The sequence below is a fragment of the Apteryx mantelli genome, chromosome 2 (genome assembly GCF_036417845.1).
Source record: "Apteryx mantelli isolate bAptMan1 chromosome 2, bAptMan1.hap1, whole genome shotgun sequence".
Lineage (NCBI taxonomy): Eukaryota > Metazoa > Chordata > Aves > Apterygiformes > Apterygidae > Apteryx > Apteryx mantelli.
This window is the reverse complement of record NC_089979.1, coordinates 127,499,737-127,520,098: the sequence shown is the minus strand read 5'-3', so window position 1 is coordinate 127,520,098 and position 20,362 is coordinate 127,499,737. Positions and strand designations below refer to the sequence as shown.

General features: G+C 36.5%; 1 protein-coding gene across 4 annotated transcripts in view; it reads right to left on the bottom strand.

The window, feature by feature from the left end:
• The window catches only part of ZNF385D (zinc finger protein 385D), a 445,449-nt gene that overhangs the window by 382,368 nt on the left and 42,719 nt on the right, over positions 1-20,362 (bottom strand). The window lies entirely within an intron of this gene.

The window sequence follows — 20,362 nt, the reverse complement described above, 5'->3', positions numbered from 1 at the left end:
CAAAGCAGTGCTTGAATGAAGTTAAAAATGCCAGCTTCAAAGCAGTTTGCTTTATCCAGCAATTCATAATGTGCCTACCACAGTATGCAAACAGTTATAATTATGGGTTTGGTTGCTGACAGATTCTCTAAACCAAGAACCCTATTTCTACATTCCTGTGGGATTGATTGCACTGCTTGCAAAAAGACTTGAGGAGTCATCATGCCTAAATGCACTGGCTGAAAGTTGAAGTTCCTCCCAATGAAGTTCCAATGAATCCAAAGCAGAAGCAAGAATTATGACTCTAGAGCACTACAAAGTTTGCACTCATCAGCTTTTGCTATTCATTTTTTAAAGAAATGTATACCATGCCCTTTCTTACTCTCCCTCTCCCCCAACCTCCAACATTTGCCAGTATTTCTAAAGATAATACTTTGAAACTTTATTACTGCTTTTGTTTCCTGTACAGATGAGTACCAAGTTTGGGAGAATGGGCTTCTGATGAAGAGGCAATACAAACTTGAATTGCATTTGATCACCTCAGAAGTAACTGGTAACTTCTCTTGGGCATTGATCTTATTTTTTTCTTCAATTTTTTTTAGCTCACTGAATGTGACATAATGAACCTCAATGGGAAAAGGACAGGGCTATCATTGATCTGGCAGTTTAAAGAGTGCCCATCACAGGAATATTCAGCATCATTCGTATAAATATAACAGCAACACAGCTAGTGTTCTTGAAATGATTTAGAGCTGAAGCCCTGGCAGCTGGACAGCTCCTCTGAATTTGTCCGTTAGAGCTATTTCAGTATTTTTACCTATATGTTGTCACTATTCAATGATCTATCATTAAAAGAAACTGATCAGCTGTTGCTACTTGTCAACTCAGGATTCAGATTTACATGATGTATCTCAAGATTTTCAAATATATCCCTCAAGATCTCCATGTAACACTAATATACTAAAGTGTCTAAGGAAAAAATCAGCATCCTAATGCATTTTGTGACTTCAGGTGTCTTTCCATGCTCCTTTAATCTGGGCTTCTTTATGCCTACCTGCAATACTTAATGCAGTCTGCAAAATTTTCAAGAAATTCTTGAGACTATTATCAAACAATGTTGTTTGCAAAAAAAGGAGCAAACCTTTGAAACAGACAATAAAAGTCAGGTCAGTTAGCTAACCTGGAAACCAGCAAAACAAGCTGAGACAGTGCTACAAAGAATAGCAGGAACCAAGCTCTTGTTTGGTATCAAACACTCCTCAGAAAAGAGACAGACATCGCACAACAAGGGGAAAAACCTATTCCCACAGCAAGGTCAGAGCTACCAGAAGAGTAATGCAAGTATAAGATAAGTGGCAGCTGGTGAACAAAGAGGGGAAAACAAAACAAAGCAAGCAGAGAAGCCTTGGGGGGATCTTGTCAGCATGTATCAATACCTGAGGAGGGCGATAAAGAAGACGGAAGCTGGACTTTTCTCCGTGATGCCCAGAGAGCACAAGAGGCAATGGCGCAAATTGAAATACAGGAAACTCCATTTAAACATAAGGGGTTTGGGGTTTTTTTTTGGTTTGTTTGTTTTTTGTGGTTTTTTTTTTTTTTTTACTGTGAGGGCAGTTAAACACTGGAACAGGCTGCCCAGTGAAGTTCTGGGGTCTACATCCTTGGAGATACTCAAAACACAGTTGGACACAGTCCTGAGTAACCTGCTCTAGTTAACCTGCTTTGAGCAGGGAGTTGGGCTACAAGATCCCCAGAGATCCCTTCCAGTCTCAACAATCTGTGAATTGTAGGTCACTTTGCAGGTATATGGTGGTATGTTTGATTATCAGGATTCAAATCAATATAACTGAAATATGTATGGTGTTTTAAAGGAATGTAATTCTGCTTCCACTCTCTTTTTATGTAGGATTTATCACAGAGATATGACTGCAGTTAAAGAAGAAAACTAGGAAATAAGATATGTAGGAAATGGCGTAAAATGTCCTTTCTAATCTGCTTTTAGACACTGGTACATTTTAATAAATCACATTACTTTGCAGAAGACATATAGACTACATAATGCTTCTATATTAAAGTTTGATGCAGTAATTATAAGTATCAAGGCCATCCCTGAGAATCCCCTTGCAATGACCCTTTCATAGGAAAGTTCAGTGAGTTTAAGAGATCTTTTGCAATGCGAATGCTAAACCACAGTGGAGCAGAATTCCTGTCAGAATGCTTCTCTGAGCAACTAGATCAATTTAAATTAAGAGTGCCTAAAGCAATAATTCTAATCATGATTAAATGAACAAAGTAAGGAAATACATTGAAAGTATTTAATTTAGCCTTGTTTTACATTTGCACTTTATATTTGTTTTCTTAAAGAAAGGCTAATATTGATTGGTTTGTATTGACTAAAACATTGCTTTAGAGCTAAACAAAGCCATTACATTAAATCTTGAATTTCTTTTTTGTCAGGAACATGCAATAAATCTATCCTTTTCCTCAAGAAGGATGTAATTTTTCACAGGCATTTCGATTCTCAATTTATACATTTTATATTAGAAAATGTTGAATATTGCCATTTTTCCATTAGAAGATTATTAAGACTGTCACCCTCCATTTCTATGCAAATTAGATGTAATGGTAAAACATTTTTATATGAAAAACAGCATTTAACTTCATTAAATAATTTTAAATGCAATAGGTAGATAAAACAGACTTATTTAGCACTGAGTAAACAAAAATAGATTCATGGACTAAATAAATGAAATCAGTTCTAGAATCTTCAAGATCTGCTATATCTCATCTTCAAAAACATATCTATCCATTTTTTTTCCTATTCCCAAATAGGCACTTAAAAAAAATAGCTTGAAAAAAGAAGTAGCTGTATAACTGGAATAAGAATATGAGCTCTCCAATGCAACAGCTGAAGTGACCACTGCCAACCTGAACCACTTCCCGACTGTGGGGTTTTTTTGTTTGTTTGTTTAAGTAAATTATTTTACTAGGTAACAAGTTTAGAGCAAATTACAAGCTTTCATAATTCTTTACAGCTTTACTTAACAAATCTGCTTTTTACTTTTTCATTGCTGTTTATACACTAAAGCAGCTGGTGTCTGACTATCATTTCCTCAAGGAGTACAAAGAAAACTTGAGAAAAAGAAGAAACAAAACCTAAGAATTTATTTTCAGTGAGGTCTCCACATACACAGATTCTTAAGGATTTCACTAATATAGATTATTCCCCTACTATGTGAACTCCATCTAAACTCAGAACCCAAATTTTCATTCCAATATTTACAGCTGCTCTTCCCAAATCTCCCAATTCCTCAAAGCACCCAGCTTCTCACTACTTCTGCCTGTTTTCAAAAAAAAAAAAAAAACTAACATTGCTTTTGGTCTTCCTTATGCAATGCTCTGATTAGATTTGAACATTCAGTGTTAGCCCCATAAGCCAGTACCCCATTTGCTGGCTATTATACCCAGCCAGAACCATCCCGCTTGTTTGGCTCTCCTTCCTCTACTCACAAATACAACCAACGAAACCAACCCAGAAGTCTCTATACCTTATTTCTTCAGTGATTTCAAAAAAACAGAAACATGTTGCAACTATCAAAAATTCCCCTCAAGAACTTAAGAGGCAGGGGAGGGGGAAAAAATAAAATAAATAAAGAGCATCTGAGAAAAATAGGACAATGTTAACCCTGCAAGTATACAGAAGCATGCGTACTATTTGCCATTTCTGAATACAGGCTCAAACTTGGTGAATAATATATTCAGTCTAAATAGTTAAAGTATGTGGTCTCTTCCAGTAGATAAGCATCAAAATCTGTTTCAAATATTTTCACTTTATATAAAACACCAAATAGGGCAATAAAAGAGTGAGCATGGCCCCCCCGCTCCAGGAAAAGCAAAAGAAACCAACCATTGGTTTTGGAAAACATCTCAATAATTACAATAGTAGAAGAGCCTGGAAAAAACAAGCACTCTATCTTCACAGATTTATGAGAAAGATAACACAGTCTCCATGGTATCATCCAATTTCGTGCATTTTTAGTTGAAATAATGAGTAAAAGAAGGCCAAATTATCTATGAACTCCCAGAGATCCACAAATGTGAGTAGTATAGATAAATAGGTGAGAAAAATCTACGTGTTTGAGGGTTGGCTTGGGTTTGAGGTTGTTTTCTTTTTTCTCCTTTTTAAGAAAAAGGAAGAAGCAAAAGCTTTCTATTTGGTAGACAGATGTCAATCTCTGCAAGAGTTTGGTCCAACACTGTGTTCATGGTATGCTGATCTAATATTATGTTCACAGAAAAAAAATAAAATCTAACAAATGCAACAAATCAATATATCCAATAATCAGGCCCAATCTTTCAGGGCTTAATCTTTCTAATTATTTCTGCTCAAGGAAGGATGAATTGCTTTGGGGTTTGGGGTTTTTTTGTTTATTTTGTTTTGCAACATAATGACTTGCAAGAATAGCATATGTTAACCAAATCTTTCACTCTTCCTCTGGCCAACTTTTCAGACTTATTTCTATCTTACAAAATATCAATAGCTTCAGTTATTCGGTAAGGAAGTATTTTCACACAAATAACATATTGGCATGTCAGGAGAGCAACTGGAAGGATTAGCTTGCATTGAGTACGCCAAAACAGATTTACCATTAGTTTCAGTATGCAAACAATGGGAACATCTAAATATGACTAGTAAATAAAAATGAACCACATCAAATCTTTTTTCATCTTAGTGAAAAATCATTAAAATTTAATTTTAAAATAAATTGAACACCCATTTTCATAGAGGCACCTTGAAATTGTGCAACTTTCCCATAGACTTTTTTCCTGCAAAAATCTGCAGCCTCAGAGATAAAGAATGCATGCAAGTAAGCTTACAATGCTAGACAGAATGCTACAACAGGAAATAAAAGTAATTCTTTTTCCATTTATTTACTGATAATATGAAGAATATAGCTGTATTTGAAAATGCATCCATACTAAAAGGAATTATACCCATTCCCCCCCCCACAGGACTTGAGTGCTATAGGTTGGTAAAGTACATCTCAAAGCAGAATACCATACTTGGTGAGCAAATAGAACAGTCAGCTACATTATCTCACAGCTGTAACTGCTCCACTGAATGGCACCTGCTCTTTTTAACCTGAAAGATATTAATTGGGGGGGGGGGGGAATGAAGATGAAAAAGAGCTAGTTTCTTAAAGCAGCATCACTATTATCCATCTAATTAATACAATCACTTACTCAATTTGGCTGAGTTTTCAATACAATTTTAAAATCATCTTTACATCTGAGCAGAATGATGCATCTATTTTTCTTCAGCGTGGAACTGACAAGTGTGGTCATACAACAGCCACAAATTACAGTTCTGAGGCTAAACCAAAATTACCAGAACAGAACAGCAGAATAAAATAAATATTACTCATAGAAACAACATTATCTCATGCTTCATTTATCTTATTTTAAGAACTGGGCTACAGAAATTGATGTAGTTTTCAGCTTGACCCTTCACTTCCTCTTCCTAATCCTATTTCAAATAATCATGATTTCAAAGACTCAAAATGACTATGGAATTCTTCACTAGTCAGTGACCCCAGAGCTGGCTCCTCCAGATGAAACCTGTCTAGATGTAAAGTACAGCTGCTTCAAAGGCTCCTCCATTGGACAAGTCTCCCCTAAAATATATTATATATAACCCCATCATCATTTGGCAATAAAGAAGGCCAATATTTCTAAAGGAATATACAGCATCATCTAAATATAAATACTATTGATTTCAAAAATAAATAAAAAAGAAAACCTGTTACTTCAGAACACTGCCTTTGAACAGCCAATTCTAAGAGTTCCCAATAGTCTTTCTTTGAAGCAAGGTATTCGCTACTGCAGGGACTGTGTAGGGAATAGGAGGGGAAAGAGAGGGAAAGGAGAGTGTGCATGTACAAGAAAAATTAAATTTTAACCATTATGTATTTTAAACAATTCTCTCTGCCTCATATTTTCTTCCTTTGTCTAAACCACATACTGTCCATAACACACAGAAGAATGAGATTTTCTAATGTAGCCGGTATTGCAATACCTTAATTTCAGAAAGGACCAGGTATCTCTCTCTCCTTTAAAGCATACTAATCTTTGGAAACTCACGGCCTGGATGTCCAGAAATCAATGCACCCAGAAATCTTCCATCTTCTGCAATATTCACTGAACCAAGATATCACCTCTCAAGAGAAAGGGCACCAAATACAATATTAAAAATGAGTAAATAAATATAAAATACAGAAGTATACAGATCTCTTCATCTGATAACCATGAATCTCGTCTATCAGTTCTTACTAAGGGATATACCCAAATCTCTCAAAAAATTATAAGTGTCTGCTAAAAGGCTATATACACTCTTAAGAATCTCCCCCCGCCATCAGCTTCCTACCTATTGCTTCTTGATAGTGGCTCATAAACACATAGAGAGCTTTAAGTCTAAAAACAGCATTGCTACTTCTGAAACTTTCAGCAGAAGAGACATGCCATCCCTTTCCCTCTATCAAAACTGGCAAAGATCATTCATGTGTAAACATATTAAATGGAAAATATGGAAATGGAAAAGCAAATTTACTGAATATCCAATATTCAGGTGACACTAGTGTAAAACCTGAATTACCTGCCTGCCATTCACTCACACAGGAACTTCAGGATAAAAAAAATTCATAAGATCTGCAAACATTACAAATGACAAAACATACAGAGAAGAGTGACAAAAAAATTAAAAGATGAAATTATTGAGACCTTTAACATGATATGAAAATAAGGAACTATGCATTACTCTACAGGAACAGTGGAAGAAGTAAGTGGTTTTATTTTCCATCCTTATATGACAAGCAGAACTTTAATAATGCAACTATGGAGGATATGGCAAACAGGAATTTGGAGAAGGTTCAAAACAAAAACAAAAAAACATGCAAGAAGTTAGACTGTGTTACTGCTGACCTATAAAAATCAAGACTTCACTGAAGAAGCCCAGTATTCATAATACGGATGGATACCCATCACAAGTGCAATTCCCACAATTGCAACAACATGAAACACATACTGCAATCCCAGAAGAGCCAGAGAACGGGAAAATTCCAGGAGGAGGCAGTAGCCAGCAATGGTTTTCCAGAAATCTCTGTCTCTGCACCATGGAATGGGATACGCACAAGAGCCCAGCTCAAGCTTCCGGACAGCCGGCTCTCCTACTCCCACGTTCAGGGACTTATGGACGAGACCCTCTCCAACAGCAGTTCTCCTGCTGTGATGTGACAGAGCCCCAACAGCCTCTCCACTTAAACTGTTTGCAAGCTACATGGAGAAATTCAGAAGCTTCAGATTAGCCACACATGATTTAAGAAATAAGCAATGAATTTTGTCTGTATGAAAAATTAACAATGTAGTAATAAAACTATCATTCTATCATTTTCAAAATAATTTTTAATAAAAAATTTTGACAAAAAGAATATGTTGTCAAAACATAAAATAAATTGTAGGTCCGTGCAGTTATATGCTCAGGAAGTCTTTTCTGAGATGCTGTTAAGAGCTTTTCAAGATTAAAAGGCAGCAAACTTGTAAGTGATCCAAATTAAGTGTTAGCTAAACCAAATTCAAATCTATGAAATTCTCAACAAACTTAACTTAGCAAAGATAATTAGCAGGTAACTATTAAAAAGTTAATGTAGATGGAAATATTATCACTACATCATCACTTTTCTGGATTCTACAATAATGGTAACTGTTCACTAAAGAAACCTGAACAGAAACAACCGGAATAGTTGAATTCCTGTTCTATGCTAGAGTCCTGAAATTTAAAAATAGTTTTCATGAACAATTTGCATATGAGATTTTATTTAAAACAATGATATCATCATAATATTACTACTTTTATAGTAGTACAGTGAGGACAATAAGTTTATTTTCTTCTGCACTGAGTTTACTTTCTTGCATTCATGTCAGACTACTAAACTATCCTTTTAGTTTTGTACTAAAAAGTGTAAAAATATCTATTTTGATCCTAATAAAATAGATTGTCTTTTCAGAAAAAAAGTTAAGACACTCAAATTCATTGGAGGCTTGAACCCTGACCTTTATTTGCTGTTAAACCTTAATAGTCAGGGCAAACAATACAGATGATCTAGCAGAAGAGCTTACAGTAATAATAGGCAAAGCATGGCAGAAAACTACAATCAGACCTGCATTTTGCTACAAATTCAAGCACAATGTACTTCCACCATGGCATATGAGCTCATTATTGCTATGACTATATGTTTCAAAAATGATAAATATATCTGGCTTTACTACAAATTCAAAATAACTTGATATTCACTACAATCAGCTTCACTGTTTATAGTCAACAGAATGAATATCTAACTCAGCCATATTACATTTTTGACACATCTAAAATTTCATTATCAGAGAATGCCTATTTATATTTAAATGAGCTTACCTAGTATACAACAGATTTGATACACATGATATCCTACCTTATAAAAACAAAAGGTGAAAAGGGTACTTAATTTTAAGCTGCTTAGTGCTACTGCATTATATGGACATGTTTGCAGAGTACTCTGAGGGATTTTGTTACAGCTTGTAAAAGGGGATTACCAAACTGTTCTTTCCAATTTATGTGAAAAACACTCAATTACACACCAATATCAATAAGAATGATAAACTCTGACTCCGACACATATAAGGCCAATTCATGATTGAAGCTGACACAGAGAACCACTTTAATCAACTAATAATCACTCTAAATTACCTCCAGGAAAATCCCTGTAGCTTCAGTAGTTAGATTAAGTGTCAAGACTTGGTCTGAACTTCTTATAAAGAAAGCAGCTTCACTTACAACAAATCTCTGTTAAGTTGACAAAGTTAATGTACCGGGCAGCTCCTCAACACCCAGCAGGTCTAGGCACAGAACGCTGATGACATTAGAGCTGTGTGTGACCAACGGAAGTTATGGCTAAGGTGAGAGAACTCTCTAACGAGCCACTTCTGTCAATTTTTAAAAGAACTCACTCTTTGGATAAAATCTTGTAGCTCAAGGGGGAATTTCCTTGGAGAATGTTCAGTAAAACTCGTTTTGTTTGTTTTGACACACGTGGAAACCCCATTATAGACAGCATTACTCAGCAGGTACTGGATTATTTTCCCACAGGTTCTCCAAGTACACCTTGTGAAACAAAATTTTACATCAGTTTAGTCTAGTGTTCAACCAGACTGAATACCAGTGAGAATTTGCAAAACAGCATTTAACTGAGCAAACCTTGACTTCAGCTGTATACATACATACCTAGAGTGTCTACACATAAGCCCCAAAAATGCAAAGAACAGAACAAAGAATGTCAAGTTTCAAATAAGAAACCAAAACATTGCTTGCAAGGTGACCTGGAGAAGCCTGCAGTGATACCATCTTGAAGAAGACTGAGCTAATTACCGCCGGGGTAGGGCTAAACTGTACAATTCATGCCAGGCTTGTGAGTATACATTGTAACATTCACATGTGGATACTTACTGAATGCCTGCCTGCCAATCTTTTCCTCAGCCACTGTCTGAAAGACTTGCTAATATGAGCACTAAAGGCTATTTTTGTCTTGCAGGGGCTGTCCTTAGAATAACATTCTTGTTTGGGGGCTACACTGTGTCCTTTGCCTATTAGAAGGCATTAATGAAATAAAACAAACAAAGCATCTGAGAGTGCAAATACTCCATGTTTCTTGCATTTAATGCAGTTGTGTTTTTATTTTAACCAAATAAGTAAAAACAGGAATTATACTTTAACGTGAAGAAAGAAGAAGCTGTTATTCCTGCAGTTATTCACTTTGTGCTAAGTACATTGTCTTTCCAAAGAATTTACAATGTTCTGAGAAAAAAGTTTTGGATATGTAGATGAGTATCTATGTAGATACCGTTGCCATGCCACCTGTTTTGGAACAACAGCCCCACAGTGGAGCTGCAGAATACCTATACTAGAGTTATTTTATAATTCTACAAAGGTGAGCTATGTCAAGTCAAAAAGTGTCCTGCAGGGGGAACGAAATTGCTTCATGCTGCTTGGCTTGCACTGAAGGTCTGATGATTGGTCCTCCCTCAGTCAGGACTCCTGCACAATTTCAGTCCCTGAAACTGTCCCCAGGCAGGTTAAAACAACCCTTGAGGAAAGAGAGAGATTTGGGACTGAAGGATATTAGTTTCTTACCATATTTATTATGCTGACATTACATTAAAGTAATGCTGGGGAAATGATAGCACAATTCCAATCTTAGCAAAATTCAAGGCTGCATGTGACACAGGCAATGGTCCAACCAGAGAAAAGAACAAAGAGTTTAATGTGACACAAATGCTTACAGAGGGTATCAAAAACAGTATTATACCTCAAATAAGAAAGGGGACAAGTTATGATAGTTGTGAGAATCATTATTCTGAAATTCCTGACTTTTATGTGTGTAAATTTCAGCCATAATGTCACATTTAAGTAGTTCTTTGCATTTAACACACTCATGTTTATAAAAAAAGTCACCACAATGACAAACCATTCTCTGAGACACACTCTGGGTAAGTAAATGTCAAGCAGCAAGAGAGATTTAAGTAACACAATATCACAGATGTGCACTATAAGCAAAAACATTTTCTGCTTTGTACCTTGCAGAAGTCTTTTGGGAAGGAATTGGTTGGTCCTTTTTATAGCAAAGATGATTTCTATGCATATAGATCAATCTGTAAATCTATAAATAACTAAAAAGCAAAAGCAGGACCCACTAACAAATTTTTATTTTAAAATATAAGGAAAAACTGTTCTTTAAAATTGCAATGATGATTTAGATAAACTATTTTAATAAATCCTTTGCGATGCTGAGCTTTTCAGGCAAAATACTCGGTGCTTTTAAGTCCTTTATTATCAGTAGAAGGTGATTAGGTGACTGTGTCTTTGCAGAATATGCTGTGCAGCTTATCTGATAAACAGACCTTCCATTGGATCTATGCAAAGAAGTCAGTTTCAATGCCCCTGCGTGTTGTGCTGCTTATACCTGCACCTTTGCAGGACATCCAGAAATAATTTCTAACCATTTCCCTTAAGAAAACATCAATGATATCTTCAAAGTTTCCTCCCTACATGTTTGTTTAACTTTTCCAGGGAAAATTGAAGGGAATGGCATCATTTTTTCCCAGTAACAATATAAGTGTATAGGCAGAGCATGTCAGCAAAGAATGTAATGCTCATTGAGTATCAATTATCATCACTGTTAAACTCTTCCACCAAATGTCCCTTATATGCAGAGGTTAAACAAAGAGAATAGGTGGAACCATTCTTGCTCCCAAAAAGCATACGCTCTTTAAAATGTATTTGCTCTGTATCATCAAATTTATAGCTTTGGTTCCAAATATATATATATATATATATATACACACACAAAATTAAACCTTAAAGCCATAAAATCAGCACAAAACAGGCTTCAGAACTCATAAGATAAGCATAATTTTCATATGAGTAACAGGAATTTTATCACTGCTAGAAGGGCAGAATTGGCACACCAGTTTCTTATCCTGGCATATCATTTTAAATTGAACTGCATGAAAGATCTGCTACTTGGTTGTGATGGGGGGGGGGGGTTTAGGTATCTTCAGATACCAGACATGCACAAACACTTCATAAATATGAAGTATTATTTTAAAATAAAACATATGGAAAAACAACTTATCTGCTAATCTGCTGTTAGACAGAATGTGCGAGAACACAGGCCAAAGCAAAGGTCCATCTAGCGTGTCTCCAGCACACAGTTCCTTTTGTTTGCTTTAAGCCTCCTACTTGCTAGTTTCATCTATTTCCTCTTGTTCTTTTCTTAGATGAGACAATGAGCATTTCTTCCCTATTCATTTTCTCCACGCCACTTACAATTTTAAAGACTTCTAAAATAAGCTCCCTTTTTCTCAGGATAAAGGATTCTAGCCAATTTAGTTTTTCCTCTGACAGAAGTCATTGCCTACCCTTGCTTGTACTTGCTGCCCTTTTTAGAACCTACTCCATTTCTTTTACATGCTTTTTGAGAAATGGAGACCAGAACTGGCCCCAATATTGAACATGCAGGCACACTATGAAATCGTTCAGTGGTAAAATGATGTTCTTTTTCATTTCTCTTTCTTTCCTAATAGTTCCTAACATTGCATTGCCTTTTTTAACCAACACTGGGCATTCAGGTCCAAAATGACATGGAGATATTTGTTCTGAAACTCTAGAGAACATCTCTAGAACCATGAAGGTACATTCTTGCGAAGATACTAAAATTTGGCAGCTGATTGTATGTCACTTTCTTGTGTAGTAACACGTCAAATATCCCCTTTTCTCACTTACGTGAATAATCTTGATTAATTTTGTAATGATATTTGTGAGCAAGACACAAGATTTATTTTTATTTGCTGAATTTCATGGAATAATGCAATAAATATCACTAATGCACAGGCTATAGGAGATGTTCTGTACAAAGACAATACACAAATATCCCAAAGCTGTATTTTTTTAAAAATGTAATGATTAATGATTTGACACATAGTAAAGAAACTCTTCCCATTAGCATTAATGGAGGAGGGAGAGATACATAGGCAGGGACTTAAGGAATATACAAAGTTCAAATACGTAAGAACAATACACTGCAACATAAGATCTCTCCAATTCACATCCCAGTAACACTAAACATGCAATATCCCAATAGCATGAATGTAAAATAAAGGCAAGAGGATGCCGCTGTGTAGCCATCCATAAAAAGAAGATCCATGCACTTCTACTAGTGTCAGTGATACATAAATAATATATTACTGAAATACTAAAAATATTGTACTGTAGATTCTCAACAGTTATTTTAGTATTATACTCAAGGAAGTTTTCAGAAGAATGGTGAAGAACAGAAAAACAGGGTAAGGATGACAGTAAAGTATTAAATACAATGACAGTGCTTGAAATTGATGGACAGACAAGTGAGGGACAGTAAGACGCTACCATATCATGTAGGAACATGAAAGTGCCAACTTCCAAATATGACTCCTATAATGAATATGTGCTTAGCTCAATTTTAAGAACAAACACATTTCCGAAAGCAAATTTTATTTCTAGTCTACAAGCTGCTGCTCTCATTATTTCTATCCTTCTCAAAATTTTCTGTATCATTCCCAATTCTAACTTTTACTCGTAGAATTAAAATGTTTTATATTTATTTCATAAATAAGTACAAAGGCAAAAGTATCTTTGATTAAAGATTAAAAAAAAAAAATGCACTGGACCAGTCTTAGGGCCAGTTCAAGGGAAAGCAAGTCATTGCAAAAGGTAAGAGGAGGGGAATAAATTTTTTTTTTGCTGTCCAAACAACAATAATTTTGTTGTCCATAATAATGTTGTCCAAAAAGCATGTCTCTCAAGGTGAAAAGGCTAAAATGGTAACCATCAAATTCATTCCAAAAGCGTTTTGCTGCTTTCTGATGTTCTGTCCGAAGTAATTTAAAGTCTACCTTGTTTTCTAGGTATAGACTTCTTAAATATATACCTATACACATATATCACAACAACTTCTAAAATACGTATATAAAAATAAGAAAAATCTGTTCTCAGATGGTCCAAATGCTTGTGTACATAGGCCAAGGCTTTGAGGAGGGTCTTGTGAACTACTGTTCTCCAGGAGTATGGATCAGAAAGGCTGAGAAAAAAAAACAAACAAACAAAAAAAGCCATAAGTAAATAAAAGCTATTTCCCCTTCAGAAGACTTCAAAAGTCCCATATGGACTTTTACAAGATTCTGTTTTTACAAAATGCAGGAAGGTTTTGAAGTTTCCAACAGGATAGAGAATAATAATAATGATGATGGACATTTTTCAAGACAAGAGCTCCCAGAAGTATCTATGTGGTTAAGCACACTTTGCTGGGATGTAAACTTAAATCTTATCATGTGGTGGGAGCCACAGCCACCAGAACGAACCAAAGGTCAGAAGAAGTTTCTAATTATAAGAATTTTTTCCATTTATTCCCACAATACATCACTTTTATTCTGGCTTTGCACTGAGGATAGTATTTTTCTCAGAGAGGAGGACACAAAAAACAAACAGAAAACCTATTGCTTCATGTAAATGCTTATTGGTTGTAATTCTCACATTTTATTGCAAGGCACAAGTCAAAAACTTCAAACCTGAAATATTTTCCCCTCAATTTTTTTTAATGTAACTCTCTGCAAGAATTAATAAAGATTTTGAAGAATAAATTTACACAAAAAAAGCCAGAAGATTTTTCCCCTAATTCCATCAAACTAGATGCAGCCTACAATTCATTATTTTACACTAACTCCATGATATAGCCCTTAGTTTCTTTGAATTTACCCAAAACCAGATCTTACTCTAACTGGATGCTTTGACAAGGCACAAAGATAGTCCCTGAGTTTTCTTCCTCAGTATGCATTTACCATCCCATTATGCTACACAACTATTCCATCTAGCACTGGGAAAAAAAATCATTGCTCCTCTCTGACATTTTTATTTACCTTTCTTCAGTTTCCTTCCTTATAAATGCCACCATCATTTACACCATTTTTATCATCACTTCATCATTTTTACCTTTTCTCTTGTGGAATCTGTTTTTAAAGATTCATTTATATTTACCTTCCTCCATTTTATTTCTCCTACATAAGGCTTTCTTTTGCTGGTAAAACTCAAAGGCACTTGGAGCTCCACTTTTACAGGAAACCTACTGCCAGGGAAATAAAATATGTCCCAAAAGCAAATAGCCACCAAAATAGCCCAAATATTCACCTTGCCTGAAGCATTTTAACTTTTTAGTAATTTAATTAGCAATGGCTTGTCACTTCCACCATGATCGATCATTAAATTTGGAACCTACAGTCAATGCTGAGTTCAACTATTTCAGGTATGTTGTCAGGCACATAAAGTGTATACTTTGTTAACACTTTCTATTAATATAGTAAATCTGACATTTAAATTATTTGTCTAGAAGCTCCAAATCAGAACTGAAGGCCAAACTGCCTGCGATACTGTCCATGAACAGTAGTAAGGATTGGCCACCCTCCAGAGAGCAGATTGTGTAAACCTATGCATGCACTTTAAAAATAATTCAATCACTTTTAGTAAAAGAACCAGAGTATTTTTTAAAACAGCATTATTCAAGATGCCTGAGAAAACAGAATATTATCAGCATAAAAATGAACATCATGGAGCTACAAAGAGAAACATTGGTAGCAGTTCTAGGCACACATGTATTCAAATAGCAGAGAAAAAACTGCAAGTTTGGAAAAAAGTAAAAGCCTATTTAAGAAAGTCAATCACAATGAAATTTGGAGATAACTAGCAGCGGAGTTATTTAATGAAATTACCAGGAAATCTCAAGAAGCATCCCAATGGCATCTTCATGAATTGTATTTAAAAATGACCAAAATCTCAACTGCCCAGAGCTGATGTTGGAGCAGGAAACTGCTGAAATACTTAAAGTAGATCTTTATTGCAACAATCCTGGCTCAAGCCATAGTTCAAGAACCCTGAAGAGACAAGAGGAAAGGTTATTCCAGCAACACTCTCCCTCTTCCCAGACAACAAGTATAGAGAGGACTCTGGAAACCAATGTTCTCTGTCACCTCTCACTTTCAATCTCCAGCTTTCATCACACCCCAATTTATCTCCTGCAGCATGTACAACAGTGGAGCAGAGCAAGCAATAGGCTGCAGGCAGATATGAGGGGTTATATGACAGGTAAAGGGCCAAGAAAGTCACCAGCAACTTGGAGCAAGCCTCCAGTGAACTGAGCACATAGCTCCCGCAGTCCTTCCCCAGGTCGATAAGGGCCTGCAGAGCCCAGACAGGAGGGGACTCTGCAGTCCCCAGCTAGATAAAAGCTATTTCAAGAGAGTCCCTTCCCATGTGAACATAACTATACAGCATCTGTTGCTAGATTTCCATGCTCTTATCTCAGCTGGAAGAGGAATTCACCTAGTCTGACATAGGCTGAGGGACCCCAGCTACAGTAGGAGTTATGGGGCTAAGCAGGGTCAGGCAATGGCAAGATCATCTTGTGGGCTGCCCTGAACACCTACGGATCTATTAAAGTGAGCAAGCTGCACAGCTAGCAGACAGAATCCCACATGGAAAAATCCTTGCGGCAGGCCTAAACATTTTTTTTCTAAATAATAAACTAAATAATACTGAATCTGCTATTTAATCACGATCATATACGCCTGACTTAGGCAAAGGCAGAAAAAGAGAGCAGACAAATATCTGAAAGTGCCAGAAGTTTCCAAGGTGATTATTTGGAAATATATTGCAAATATAGAAAGCTAAATCCCTGCATTTATGAGTGATCTAAATCCATAAAATATTACTAAATACTCTGCCATCATCTGAAACCAATCTCTGTACCTAAAAGTTTGAAGGATTAATTTTTCCCTTTCTTCTGGTGGTGGGTTGAGTGATTTGACATAGATTTAAAAGTGCAGACTTGACCTTGTTCCAGTTGCACTGTTTATGTGGATATGAAAGGAAAAAAAAAAGACTTCAAGAAATTAGCCTAAGAAATAATTTTATTCCCCTCATTTTTTAACAGTGGCCTTCACAAGACGACAATACAGAAATGCAGAATAGCAGAAGCAGCTTACAATTCACTTTAAGGTGCTAAATCAAGAGGTGATATATGAAAACCTATGTTTTTAGCAAAAACAAGCATTGCCAATCCAAAAATAATCAAGGTGAGCTCACTCCTCACTAAACAGTCCAACAACAGACTAAGAAAAGGTAGACTAAGAAAAGGTTCCCTTCAAATCCTTAGTGCTGGGTACCATAGTTATGAGATTATGAAAAATATTTCTACAGGAAGATACAGTAAAGCAGAACTCCACAGCAGAGAGATAAACTTACAAAGTTCTGCTAGAATCAGACAATGTCTCAATACATAATATAGTCAAAACAGTATCTTAATAACCAAATTAAAAACTTGCAGTTCTGTTTCTATGTGTGAAGGGCTACTATTTGGCAATATCTATAAAAAGGCAAGGTTGTTTATAATAACATATCTCTTTTTTTGCAATTCACCCTAATTCCAGTGTTTGAACTTTTTCTAAAAGTCAAGCAAACTGAAAAATCAGTCCACCCGCATAGAGTTTGATGATCGTAGGCCTTGGAAGGTACGTCATGCAGAAATTGAACAGATGAAACTCTCCAAAAAGAGAATGCAGTGATGCAGATGTGTAACAGTTCACCACACCACACATCACAGCCACTACCCATGGAACAGGCCATGGTAAATGACACCAACTTTCTGTACCTCTATGGGCTGGTGGTGGCTTTTGAAGGCTTGCATCCACTTAGACCCGCTCCAGCCTAGGAGCAGACAGCTCACCAAAGCAACAAAAAAAAACAAAAAAAAAACAAAAAACAAAAAAAAAAAACGGGTTTGAGGGGTTTAACGTCTCTGGTGCAAGTCAATATTAATGCTATAGCACTGTTATTTACTACATGTAAAATCTAATGCACTTTATTTGCTCAAATTATGAAATCATTCCTAGCATGCAGGAAGGCATGTAATCGATTAGAAACAACATTCTTTTCCCTAGATAATTTACTTTAGAAACATGCCTTAGATGGTAACCCAGTAACATGCCATTTAAAAACAAAAAAAACAAAATAAGACAAAAAGTTTATTAGCCCATGCATTAAAGTCAATCTTAGAAGAAAGACTGAGCTTCAGGATGTTAAATGGTTACAAATCAAGACACAATCAAAATATCTAAAACACGAAATTCCAGGCATTCTCTTGTGCAAGGAAACCTTTATCAGTATCGCTTAGTCATGACAAAGAAAAGCCATTTTCAGTTCTTGCCGGCTTTTGCTAAAGATCAGACCAGCTCGGCCAAAATATTTCAATCCTGTGGTTGCACCACATCAGCAAGTCCACATTTCCTAATCAGTGACTGCATGCAGCCTCACTAACAGAGGAGGAGAACTGACTGAATTGTTTTTCCTTTACTCTGTGGGAAGATTAAGTTGCCTAAGTTTCTCTAATGGAGAAAGTAATTCCCTTGCCCCACATCTACCAAGTACTGTGGCTGACTGGCAAAGGAATGATGAGCCAAATCTCAGGCTCCCCCAGTTCCTCTCTGCGTGGCTGCCTTCCTCTCCAGAGGAGAAAAGCTCCAGGTCTTCTCCTCTGTTGAGGATCCCAATCTGAGGATGGTCAAGCTCTCTTATTCCCCAGCTACGAGTCCCTAGAAAAGGCAGGTCACTTCCCAGCTAACCAATTAAAAGAATGTTTCAATCACCATGATGATACAAGTGCTTCAACTGTGCTGGGCTTCCACTTTCCTCTGTCTTATAGTAAAATGTCAGCTCAAAATTTTAAGAAATCCCCAACAGCTTTCTGAGATCTGCCTGCTTGCTAATAGGCCATCTTAGCATGAATGCAGCTGAAGGCAACTGTATCTATTTTAATAGCAAATGTTAATAATCTAATTACTGTGAAACAAAATTCAGGGCTAGATTCAAATTGCAGTTGGAGAAGGAAGCTCCATAAAACTACCATTCCACTCATACACACTTGTTAAAGAGTAAGTAGTATCTGCCTCAGAATGAACAATTCCAAATTAATACTTAAAAAAAAACCATTCAACTTGGCTACCTTTAGAACCTCATTTGCCCTCAATTGTCACTGTAAACAGATTAATTAGGTGCTGCTATTCAGTTTGTGAAAAATAAGCAAATACACATTAAGAGCTGTTTCTCCCCAAAGTAGCTTCCTATGAATGAAACTTAAAAGTTTTAACACAAAAATCACAGAAATAATATTCCACATCTAAGTTTCAAATAGCACCAATAGGAAACAGTTATCAAAGGAAGTGTTTATAATGAATGTCACTCTTCTTTTCATCTGTTTTACATTAAATTGCTTCAGAAAGATAAAAGCACATCTCCAAAAGGAAACTCATCACATCTCCAAAAGGAAAACAGGATGGCCAATGCTGCATATTCAGGCACCCAAGAAGAAAAAATAAATAAATAAGTCTTCTCAGAAAGCTCATTTACACTGGAACTAAGCAGCGTAAAATACATTTATATAGGTTTTGCTTCAAATTCATGAGCTGTGCGCTCAGCCACGACAGACAGCATGACTGCAAACGAGGAAGGAGATTATGGAACCTATAATGTTCCTGAACCTACTCTGAATAAATATGGAGCTGCCTACAGAACTTGGCCGTACAGAACACTAATTAATCTCAGGAAAGCCACTATCAATCTGATTTCTGTTTAAATAGAAGGGATTTGATTTTGAGAAAATTATCACTGACAGCTGCTTCAGGCAGAAATTCCTGCAGCTTTAGATTGGGCTGTGTAATGAACTCTCAGGCTTTCAAGCAGTTCTGTCAAGGTGCACTTTACAAATCAATAAAAGCCCCAGCTACCTTTCTATTTAGTGATGTACATCTTTCTACCACTATGTCCAAGCTCCTCTGAAAAGGTTATCCACCTGTTCAAACCTTACTTGACTTGAATATTTTTCTAGAGGACCTATCTGAGCCCACAGCATCCTGTTTCTTCCTCTGTCCTGGCCTATGAGCACCAATAATCACTAAACTTAAAGTATTAGAAAGAAAAGGGCACTTCTGGAAGATTTTTCCATATATCTCTTTCTTCTCTGAAAAGTATAACAGGCTGAGACTTTTTTTTTTTCCCTCCTCTCCTCGAAAATATAATTAGTCCACCCATTTATGTGCAGTCATTCTAATAATGGAGACTCAATGACATGCTCTGTGTAGACACTAAAAGCCAAAAGAATTAGCCTGGGGGTAAAAGAAATTCTTCTCCACATTGCTGAGAGTTAAAGAAGTGAAAAAGGACAATCACTCTCCCATGAGACTGCTGAGACAGGAGCCCTGGCCTGTACCCTGAGATCAGCAGCTTGTGCTAGAGAGGCAAATCCTATTGCTGAAACAGTAGACAAAGGTGACTTGGAACTGCTTCACAGTTTGTCCTTAGACAGCATGTGCTACCAGGGAGCAGTCACAGCACCAATCTGTATCGCAGGAGGGTAGAGCGATGTCAATGCACCTGAACAGAAACCAGGATGTGCTGAGGAGTGGGTCCAAGTGACTACAGTAGTTTCAGAAGCTCTCAGTACTGGTCACGTAGTATGTTTTCCCACCTTGGGGTCTCTGTGCAGCTTCTCCCGTACCAGCCAATGACTAATGGGTACTCTTAGATCAGACATCAGAAGTAGGCCACAAACGTTTGGGAGCCCTAGGTTTAATTTCTGCCCTGCCCTCAGAGAACTAAGATTTACAGCTCCAGCTAACCCAAAGGAATGTTCTTCCCTTCTTTCTCAACCCATCTGTT